This window comes from Mesocricetus auratus, unplaced genomic scaffold (genome assembly GCF_017639785.1).
Source record: "Mesocricetus auratus isolate SY011 unplaced genomic scaffold, BCM_Maur_2.0 Super-Scaffold_4256, whole genome shotgun sequence".
NCBI classification, from domain to species: Eukaryota; Metazoa; Chordata; class Mammalia; order Rodentia; family Cricetidae; genus Mesocricetus; species Mesocricetus auratus.
Window position 1 is genome coordinate 25,138,765 of NW_024429182.1, and position 11,951 is coordinate 25,150,715.

The 11,951-nt window shown below is 36.4% G+C and overlaps 1 long non-coding RNA gene across 1 annotated transcript; it reads right to left on the bottom strand.

The window, feature by feature from the left end:
- Nucleotides 1–2,424: 2,424 nt before the first annotated feature.
- On the bottom strand, nt 2,425–11,562 carry LOC121140326. The gene is made up of 3 exons (XR_005877103.1): nt 11,458–11,562; nt 9,983–10,108; nt 2,425–2,584 (listed from the first exon to the last, which is right to left on the bottom strand). It is a non-coding gene; the product is annotated as an uncharacterized LOC121140326 (long non-coding RNA).
- Nucleotides 11,563–11,951: the final 389 nt, after the last annotated feature.

Consider the following 11,951-nt stretch of genomic DNA (forward strand, 5'->3'; position numbering starts at 1 on the left):
GATTTCATTGGTTGATGAATAAAGCTGTTTTGACCAGTGACCAGGCAGAATATAGCTAGGTGGGAAATCCAAACAGTTATGGAGAGAAAGAAGGCAGAGTCAAGAGATGCCAAAAAGCTGTTGAAGGAATAAGGTGTCAGAACATTACCGGTAAGTCACAGTGGCATAGTGATACTAAGATTATTAAAAATGGGTTAATTTATAAGAGAGAGCTAGCCAGTAGTAAACCTGTGCCATTGGACAAGTAATTATATTTAATATTAGCCTCTGGGTGATTATTTCTTAAGTGGCTGCAAGGACCTGTGAGTGGGAGAGAAACTGGCTCAGGGGGACCAGTAGGACAGAGAAAAACATTCAGCTACATCCATCTGTGGACCAATTGAAGTATTATTTAGAATTGTTTGTAATGGACTTGATCACATAGGAAGCTGGAATCCTGTTTGCCAGGTGGAGTTCTCCATGGGCTCACAAGTGGAACACCTTCATTAAGCAGTTTCTTTTATATACTGCAGTCTATAAGGTCACTGCTATTCAAATGTGTGATGGCTTCATTGGGGTCACTCGTAAAGAGATTTCTCATTGAACACCAGAACTCACCAAAAGCAGACTTAGTCCCAGTATATTCACTTGGTTGAGTCTGATGGGACGACAGTGTTCATGTGTCCCAAAATGGAGTTCTTACATGATATAGTGGCCCAGGAAAGTAGGAATCCACTGAGACTCCATTTTCACAGTTCACATTGTGAAACTCATTCGTTTTGTCACTAAAGACAATAATGTCGATAGCACATGCAAAGGTGATACCTGAAGAACAGAAGAGAAGCATCAGTATTTCCCCCAAAGTATTCACTCCTTAAACTCTCCATTGACATAGCTGTATGCTCAAAACAGCGTTCCCTATTGCTTAAGACACTGTGAACTTCAAGCATAAGACCCAAAGGATCTCAGCTGGATCTAACCTCAATACCTCCTCTCTGAGGACTAGCTTCCATGGCACTAGAAGCAGCCATGAAAGTTTCCAAGGGAGGAGAGTAGCCAGTAGTCCTACTCCAATAGCTATGGTGCCTATAAACTACAACAATGACCATCATAGGACAATAACTCTTAAGGGTACAATAGTGGCATACAAAGCTTGGCAGTAATCAACATCTCTCTAATTGGATTTAAGAAATGTGAAAACTTCTTGAAAGCAGATACACTATTATAATATTCGAGATAATTATGCAGACTATAGTAGGAACTTGAATGGCTAGTAGAGAACCAATGCTTGTTTCCCTAGCTCAGAAAAGCAATGCTGTAAGTGATACATGTAAAGGAGACAAAATTTTGTTTCTCTCTACAACAGAATTAACATGCTCTTTCTATAGTAGAAAGCACTCTTGAACTGGACCATCACAATTCTAAATTTAAGCACATAAACATGATTTGTTGTTGTTTTCAGAAATGTTGACTTGAAATATGCTTATGGCTATCACAATGTCTAAAAGCCCAATGAAGTCACTGAAAATTCAGGCAAACGGACTTATGATTCTGTCTACCAAAATGTTAGTAGTAACAGCAATAATAATAGGAGCTATTCACTGGATAATGAGCCACCACTCATTTTCACACACCTGATGAGTCCCTGACTCTCCTCCTTCCTTTCATTCTCCCTCTTCCTACTCTCTCTTTTCTTGGCCATAAATATTGAGTTCCTACTTGGTCCCAAGAACCACATGAGGCTTATGATACAATGGACATCGAAATCCAGCCAAATGAGGATTCTGACCTCACAGAGTGTGTAGTTTAGTGGGAAGACAGGTATTACTAATGCCATGTTACATCAGGATGTGCTGAAACATCTGTAAGTATCCCCTTTGATGGAGAAATGGGAAAATGTGGGGCTACAAAAGAATGATCTCAATAATGCAAGTCATTACTTCTTGCTAATGTGAGGTAGAAGGCAACTGCATCCTTAACATGAAATGGGGTGTACATATTTTCCCTAAAGACCTGGGTCAAATCGGTGTTACTATGGTGAAATAATTTTTTACATAAACTAGATTTATTAGTCCCTAGAGAGAAATGCAGAGGTATAGTAATAACTTATCACCAGAGTTTGAATCCCACATAAAAATGGCCAGCAGATGATCTGAGCTCACAACATCTCTCTAATTCTTTTGTGTAAATCTCAGCTATTCTCAGGAAGATGGCTGAGGTCAGGAGGATTACTATACTGTAGTGTGGTGTTTGTTAAGTGATTTTCCATTAACTAGTCTCCCATGGATCTATGATTGAATAGTTTCATTCACAAAATTATGATTTTACTTTTTCAAAGTTGCGTCTCACAAACACATACACACACACACAGACCACATATGCACACACAATCAAAAATTGTATACACTGCAGAATAGAGATAAATAAAGTTGTTTATCTCCCCTCCCCTCTATTTCCAAGTTCTGCTTCTAAAAGTCTTGTTTTCTTTTCTTGACAGATGTTCACTACTCCCAGACTTGTCTCCAGCTTCTGGACTTAGTGATCCGTTAGCATCAACCTCCTGGACCACAGATGTTTGGCAACATCTTCAGGTAGCTCTTAGCTTCTTCAAAAAAGTAAAAGATGGATAATCATTTATGAAACAATTAACAACTGTAGGTTAGTTCAATTTAAGAACAACTAAGGGCTGGAGAGAGGTCCCTGCTGTTAAAGCCTACAACCAAAAAGATAAGAACAATCTGAACCCTAGACTTATGGCTGAGAGGTCAACAGGGGACTGATCCAGACTACATGAATGTAGTTTCAGTAAGGAGGCCTCAGAAATCTCTGGGGCCTTGGGTAGTAGATTAGTGATCACCATGGCATACAAATTAACATTGGGAGTCCATTCCACATGGAGGGATGTTCTCTCAGCCTGGACATATGGGGAAGGGCCTAGGTCCTGCACTGGATGAAATGACACACTCTGGAGATCCCCCCAAGGAGAGCCTCACCCTCCTTGGGGAATGACGTGGGGATTGGGCTGGGGGCCGTGGGGGTGGTGGTGGTGGTGAAGGGACAAGGGAGGAGGGGTGGGAGAGGGAGCTGGGATTGACATTTGAAGCATGCATGTTTCTAATTTAAATAAAGACATATATTGAAAAAATATCTAAGACAAAATGTGTGTGCTCCTAGTTTATGATTCCAAGGATTTGCAGAAACAGAAAAAATTTAAATAATAGCACATTGAAAACAAAATGTTAGAATAAATTTTGTGCTGTGTCCAAATCAGAAATGGTGTATATGTATGTTAATGTATATGAGGTGTGATCATGTATGTGAGAAAAAAGAAAACTCTTCTTATATTAAAATGATTTTCTTTTTGCATTTGATTTTAATCATTTAATACAGTGATTATGAAGCTCACCCATGAGAATCCACAGAATGCCAAAACAAAAAGATTCAATAGCAAGGACAAAAGATCAATGCCTGTAAAGTAATCACAGTTTGGTCAGCAACAGATCCTTCAGGACAGTATTATGTTCAGAGGCAGTAGGATAACAATGGCAAACAATAAAGTGATATAATAGCTGGATCAGAGAACTGTGCAGTGGAACATTTAGTGAGTGAGGATGTGGAAGGGTAGATTTTTTTCTGTTATCCTTTGTCTTAAAGTTTGCATTATTCTCACCTCAGTCATAAATGTTAAAATATTTTATAGCTAAAACTTAAATCAAAATGTAAGTGTATTATGTTAGTCCTAAAATGATTCTAATTTTCTAACAATGCTGTTGCTTTATAAAGTAAAACAGGCTGGATTTTTTTAGCATTATATCATCTTCCTGCATCAGTCCACAAGTGTCTCTCATATGCCCTTCCAAACATGCTCAGTGAACTACACTTATGAACACCTTGGCTAAATGAATGGAGAAGGGAGAGATAGATGCTTCATTGAAATAAAAGTTCAGAAGAGACTAAGTCTTGGTTTTATCAATGTGCTTTGATGGGGTTAGAAGACTTTAAATACAGCAGACAATCAGGTAATGCAATCATGCTGTTATTTAACAGAGCAACAACCTGAAGAGGGAGGCCACACCTCTATGAGAAATGTAATCAAGCAGAGTGCACCTGTATCATCAACAAACCATGGCCTAGATGAGCTGAGGAGGAAGACTGGATAGCTAAATAAGCTAATATGTACAAGAGACAAAGTTCTGGGAGGAAATAGCTTTGGAATTCCCTCCATCTAGAGCTAGAGTCAACAGGGTGACTACTTATCACTCCTTCCTATACTTTCCTTTGAATGAACACAATCACTTGAAGATATCCTGTTAATAAAATTTTAATTAATTTTGCTAATGTCATTTCTTTTATGTGCAATTTATATATGAGATTATGCATATATTTTCACTTGGATTTTGCCTGTCTTTGCCTCTTTTGTCTTTCCCTTGGCACTCTGAGCCATGAGAACTCCACTTTATCTATATGCTTAAGTTTCTGTCTCCCCATCTTACTTATTTGATGTGTGATTTTTTTAGTCACTGTTTTAGAAAATAAAATGCTAAGCTCAATTTAGTACATAGTGATTTTTACACTCAGTGACTGTAGAAATTTCATCAAGTTAACTTGTTTTTCTGGGTAAAGGAACATATATCAGTTAATAATATAGATTCTTATTCTTTTGATATTCTAGTCATTATTTTCAATTTCTCATCATATTGAATTTTCCAGAACTTCCCCAACAATAGTAAGGAATGCTCATCTCATATATAATCCTTGTTTAGTGTCTAATTCTTGTTGAGATGCTCTATGACATTAGGATGTCAAATGTCTGTTCACCATCTGTTAATATGCTGTAATACTTTGATGTTTTATCAAATTCTCTTGGGTAAAATTTAATTTTAGTTTTAGCATCTTATCCATCTGAAGAATTTACAGAACTCTTGTGGAACACCTGCCTTATGTCATCTAATGCCGGTCTGGTTGTTAAGTGTATGATATTACCCATAAGCTTTTTTGTATGGAGTTTAGACCTAAGGGCGGGTTTCCTTTTTTGCCTTCTCAATATTTCTTAATTGATTTTCTTCCTGGATGATCCATTATTAAAAGTGTTAAATTCACCAGTTATATTCAGTATTTTGTTAGTTTACTCTTTCGGGTCTATTAGTATTTGTTTCTTATGTTTAGACCTTTTGTATTCTATGAATAAATCATCATTGTATCTTATATTAATTAGACTCTTTATCATTATATTATGACATTATCTATTTCTTGAGATCACCTATGACTTAAAATTTATTTTTGCTGATATAATATAGCCACCCTATTCTCTTAGGATTCCCATTAGCATGGAATATATTTTCCATTCCTTTGTTTTTTCTCTTGTGTCTGAACAGTAGCTTTTTTTCCTAGAAAACAAATGATTGGATTACAAATAATACACTCACTTTGTGTAATTTGATTGTGGAATTCAATTAATTTATGCTTGCAGTTATTTTTGATATACACAAAATTAACACCCACACTTGGTTACAAGGCTTCTGGTTACTTTATAGTTCCATCATTAGATGATTCTGTTCTTGTATCCTTTGTCCTTTGATGACCTCTCTTTGGTAATGTGCTTTCATTTCTTTCCATTAACATTTAGTTACCAACTACAATGTTTTCCTCGGTCATTATTGTGGTGCTTGCATTACATATTTCACAGTTATAACATTTTAAGCTGATAACATTTTCAATCATTTACTTCAGTTCTATATTGTTACCTTTCTCCCAATGTTTTAAGTTATTTATGTTATAATTTATATCAGTTTTATTATATTTAAAGAAAAATTATTGTTCTTATAGTTGATTGTCATAGTTTGTTTAAAAAGTCTCATGGCAAATTCTATAGTGATTTTTATAACACCACACGTATATGAGGTGGGAGATCTGTTCATTAACTTGATTTAATAATTTCTCATTATAAACATAAATAAAAAATCACAGTGCATTCTATAATTATAATGAATTATTATTTGTCAATTAAAAATAAAACCTAAAGAGCAAAAATTTAAAAAAGTAATTGTGTTTCAGACTTGTATTTAACTGGTGAGTTTTTCATTCATAGTCTTTTATGTTGCTAACAGCTGATTTTCATTTCCTATGGAAACCATAATAAGATTTCCTAGGAATAGCACTGACAAACTTCCCTCTGGTCATGTGGGGTAGCAGGCTGTGCTCCCCAGCTGTGCAGTACTCTAGCTGGCCTCACAGTAGGACATAATTGTTTTGCAGCATCTGAAATCACTTTGGCCAGATAGAGTGCCAATTTGCTCTCTAGCTGGATGGTGCTGCTAGAAAGACACCATATTTGAATGTGATCATAGGTTATCTCCAAAATTGGATGGGGCCTCAGATTTTCTCCATAGCCAAGTGAGACAGCTGGACTCCATCATCGATAAGGTCTCAGCTGAGCTCTGTGGATGTGGGGAACTTGACTGTTTTCTGTCCAGTTTCAGGCTCTGCTATGATGAATCCTAGTTGCTCCTAGACACTCAGGTTGGGAAGGGCTGCAGGCTGCTGCCTGCAGTTGTTCAAGGTTACAATCTAGGCTTCAAGATTATAACTACAGCTTCTTGTGTCAGAACTCAGACCAAAAGGGAGTTGTGTGTGTGGGGGAGATTTCTGAGTACTTGTGAGAAAACTCCAAGAAAACAAGACGTGAGTCTTGTGATCTTAGTTTCTTCAGAACACACAATTGTTCTTGGAATGTGTTTCGTGCTATACCCAGGTGTAGCAGATAGGTGTGAGTTTATTTCAGGTGTTGTTATTTATGACTCATGCTATTCACATTAATATTCCATATTCTATGAAAAAACATGTTTTTTTTTGTTTTTGTTTTAGCCACATGAGGCTTGTCCTTGTAATTATATACAGTTTGAAATCATGAGAACTTTACTCAGGTGACCTTTCTTAACCCTCAGGGTGTAAATTATTTTGATGCTCTGGAGAAAGTTGGATATTGCATGAGATTTCAGTCTGCCTCATTTTTACGCTCTGTTTTCCCAGGTTCATGCCACCAGCCTGATAGAACAGTAACATTCACGGTCTGATGAGGACACTGGGCTGTACATATAATGGCTGGACGATAGGGTCTGACATAGTGCGTGTTATTAGTTAAGGACTATAATATGATGAGGTAACTTTGGGTTTTCTGGGCTGATAAAGCCAGAGTGTCAATACCTCATGACTTGGTGGGATTGCTGGGTGGCACCATGATTGGATTGGTAGAGCTATGGGCTCCAACCCTATGACTATGAGGGGATACAGAACATGTATCTAAATTATGTAAGCTCTCTTGCTAATTGCCAGTGTGTCCCTTGGTGTGGCTTTGTGCTTGATCCCATAGATTTTGAATGAATGGTTCCTTATGTTTTAGATGATTCTGACTTCCTTTTTATTATGATTGAATTAAGACTTGCAAGAAATGTTCTATATTTTAAATTTTCTCAGCAGTACTTCTTGTCATCTTGGTATTATGACAAATTTTGTTGGTGTTTTCTTAAGAATATATAACTGGTAAAACCCAAATAAAGTGCATGATTAATTTTTCAACATGTTCTAGCAATAAATATATACACACAAACTCTATTCTCTATTTGAAGAGAATAGATTTCTATGCACATTTCCAGTGATAAGTGTTTACCCCACAACTTTCCCGATAGGATGGTTTGTAACAGTTGTAGCATTTGATAATTTCCATGGTATATATACTCCTATCCTGGCTTATTTCAAGCCCCCAGAGTGATGTCACCAACTATGTAGGTGGGAAGAGTTATGCATATAAGCTCTTAAAAACTGATGCGAACCTGTTCTGGAACACCACTGCATATATCTATTAAGTCAAGTCTACTGATGGTATTATTAAATAATTCTTTTAAGATCATTTATTTCATCTTTTAATTATGTGTACTTATATGTGGGTATTTGCATACTAGTGTGTATACAGCAGAGGCCAGAATAGCGTTCCCTATCTTACAAAGCTGGACTCACAGGATGTTGTGAGCCATCAATGTGGGTGCTGGGAAATGAAATGGGGTTTTCTTCAAGAGTGATAGGTTCTCTTAAACACTGAGCCATTTTCTATATTTGTTTAACTGCTGAGCTTTATTTACTTTAGATGCTGAGGAGTCAAGATTTTGTTGAAGTCTTCTGTTAGAATAGGATTGAAACAATTTGTTTATTCTGGGTGTGTGTATCTATAAGGGGAGTAGTCACAATGCATATATGGAGGTCAGTGCATGACTTTTAGGAGTCAGTTGGTTTTATGGGTCCTGACGATTGAACTCTTTGTCACCAAGCCCTACAATAGCACCTATGTCCCAATTTTCTTTGAATATTGAGCAGATTTGCTCCACATATTCAGCCTTTGTGTTTTTAGCACACATAGCTAATGATTATTTAGCTAAATTAATCAATTGCACTTTTTATCACTGCATAATGATTCTTTCACTCCTATATAATTTAAAAATAATAAATTCAACTTATCTGACAAGAATAATCTCATATTTATATTTTCTTAGTTTGTGTTCTTCTGGTAACCTATTGTGGTTTATTTTATTTTTCATCTTTGTCACTTCATCATAAGTATGTTTTATAAAGAGCAAAATATACATTTAATGTAAGCTGGCAGTCCTTATTTTAACAGGAGAATTCTGTCTGTCCCCTTAAGCTGCTTGGTTTGATTGATACTTATTCTATTTGTTTTCCCTTAAAAATTGGAAGTTCTTCTATAATTTCCCTTATATTAATGGTTTTCCAGAGCTCTGTTTCAAGATAAGAACAAAATCAGCCACATTCTTGTGTACAGGATACTCTGGTTGTTGTGTAACCTATTTCCCTTGGCGTTTTCACTTTACATAATAAAGACCCTTTCAAGTCCTCACTTCCTCTCATTTCTTTCATTAAATAATTAATTGCCTCCCCTTGCCACTTGCAGCCTGTAAATTTTGCTATGATAATTTTTGTATAAACTAGCATATTCCTCCTAGTTAGAACTTTTAAGCCCTTAACACTAAGCAGTTTTTTAGACAAATTATCATGTTACTTTGTTTATAGATGTCTTTAGCATTCATGTATGTCCAAATTGATCACATTTAATTATCGAACTTTCCCATTTTTATGTATTGAAATTCCTTTTTGTTACCTTATTATTTGAGTAATGCTTCCAGCTCTTTTTCTTTGACTGCATTTGTTGTCTGTTGTCCTGCATCTCATCCGTGAAAGAATGGTCATATCTTAATTGGCTAGAGAATTAAGTTTCATACATTTAAATTATAGGTTTTATTCTAGTTTTCAACTTCTGTTAGTGAAAATGCCAGTTTTATTTATTTATTTAATATTACATGCGGGTGCAATCTTGGTGTCATATAAGAGTTATCCTTTTATCTTTAAGAGATTGTAGCTTTATTAAGGTATGTTGAAAAGTTTTTGTTTTGTTTTTTTGACTTGACATAAAAGAGCCTTTCAAATTGCAGATGTTGTTTGATGAGGTAGGAAATATCTTCTTTTATTTGTCTAATTACTTTGGCCTTTCATTGATTCCACTTTGTTCTAAAGCTCTTGTGATTCATGTTAGGTCTCGGGGCTTCTAACTCTCATTTCCTGAAGCTCTCCGTTTCCAGTCTCTACTTTCACAATTTCCCTATCTCCTGGTTTTTCAAGATATTTTTGCAGGTTCTTCTTTTTTTTAAAGTTAGAAAATCATGTGAAATGATGCTTTTAAAAATTCAGATGGTTGGAGAGATTGCTCAGTGGTTAAGAGTACCAGCTGCTTTTCCAGAGGTGCCATTTTGATTTCCAGAGACTTCAGGTAAAATAACAGTCATCTGTAACTCCACTTCCAGGGATCTGACACTCTCTTCTGGCCTTTGCAGGTAATGCATGCATATGGTCATAGACATACGTGTAGGCAAAACACAAATACACATGAAATAAAAATAAGTAAGTCTTAAAGATAAAAATAATAACTAAGAGTAATTACCAGCAACATCGATGGGTTTTTAAATCCAGAAAGTAGAGGCTGCGTTCTATCTCTGCTCCTATTATCTCACAGCATTGGAGAAGGCACTTGCCTCCTAAAGCTTAGCTTAATCATCTGTAAAGGGACCTAATTTTTGAAATATATAATAATGATTTAATGGTACAGAATAGATATTTCTTTTCATAGTACTTGATACTTAAACAATGTTCCACAAATATTTAGTGTGACATTTGATTAAATATAATGGTTAATTTTAGGAATTATACTGGCTAGTTTTGTGTGTCAACTTGACACAAGATAGATTCATCAGAGAGCAAGGAGCCTCAGTTTAGGAAATGGCTCCATGAGATGAATGGAGGAGGGCCCAGCCCATGGTAGACTATGCCATCCATGGGCTGGTTGCCCTTGGTTCTATAAGACAGCAGGCTGAGCAAGCCAGTAAGCAGCTCCTCTCATGGCCTCTGCATCAGCTCCTGCCTCCAGGTTCTAGTTCTGATTGAGTTCCTGTTCTGACTTCCTCTAATGAGGGCCTATGATCTGGAAGTATAAGTCAAATAAACCCTTTCCTCTCCAAGTTGCTTTTTGGTCATGGCGTTTTGTTATAGCAAAAGAAACACCGACTAAGCCTGGAGTCAAGCTGAATGAACTGAAGGATACTTAGAAAACTGTGAAGCATTATTTCTGGATATATTTGTGAAGGAGGTTGGCACTTGAATGGGTCCAGTGAATGGGGAAGATCTGTATTGATGGATGCTGCCACTCAGTTGAAATCTCTGACTGAACAGAACAGCAGAAGAAAGGGGAATTGCCTTACTTTCTGCCTCTCCTAGAGCTTGACCCACTTCTGCCTTTAATGTTATAACACCAAGCCCTCTTTGTACTCTGAGACTTGTACAAGAAGTATTCCACTGCCTCCCCTCACTGGGTTCTCAGGCCTTGGGCTTTTTAGATTGAGAGTCAGTATCACTGGATTCCCTCTATGGGCGGCCATTGGACATCACCGAGCCAAGTTATATGCTTTCCTGGATCCTTAGGTTGTAATCAGTCTGTTGTAGAACTGAGCCCTTGTAATTGTGCAAGCTGAATCAACTCATATATCCATATCTTTCATTTCTTAATGGTTCCTTTTGAGTAGTATGCTAAACAACATAAAATTAAAGTTTGTGGAGGAAATTGCAAAGCTTCTCCCTCCCAAGAATTAACTATATAGTATGTATTTCATGGCTTTTATAGAAAAACTTTAAATTTTGCTAATAAATTATAATGTCTTGTGTAAGACTTGACAGTTTGTCCATAGCCTTGTGACTAAAACCAGATATGACTGCTATTGTAATGCTGCTGCCGAATTAAATTTTTTCTTGAAGGTTACCTATTTAATAAGTGATATATAGCTTGACCTCAAGCTTCCTAAGCTAAAGGTATTACTTTTACCGAGTATTAATCTATATATTAATACATTTTTGATTTATACTCACCAAAAGGTATCTGAATGGATTACAGTCATTCAATTTCATATTTAGTACATTGATTCAGTTCAGTTTATTTTTTCTTGAAGCCTTTAGGTGTGACTCGAGGAAAGTCTTAAAGAGACAAAGGTAAAGCAAGACATGATCACAGTTGAGTGAAGATAAATCTAATCAACAAGCTTCCTTATGAGCTAATGTTGAAGCTGTAGTTTTGGGAGTACATACACTTCAGGCCTGAAAACAATGAATAGTTAGCATTCCTCTTCTTCCTCACTTTCTCCTTCATCTCTCTTCATTGTTCTTCTCAATGATAGCCACAGGTCTCAGATAACTCTGTTTCTGGCCTATATTCTATTGAACAGAAGAACACTTGGCTTATTTCATATCAAACATTGGTTTGTATGAGCCCAGTTCATCAATGACTGTGATGTTGCTCACTGTACACAGCTCTACCAGGTACCATTGTGGAAGCTGCTAATTCATGCCCAGAATTTCATGTGCTA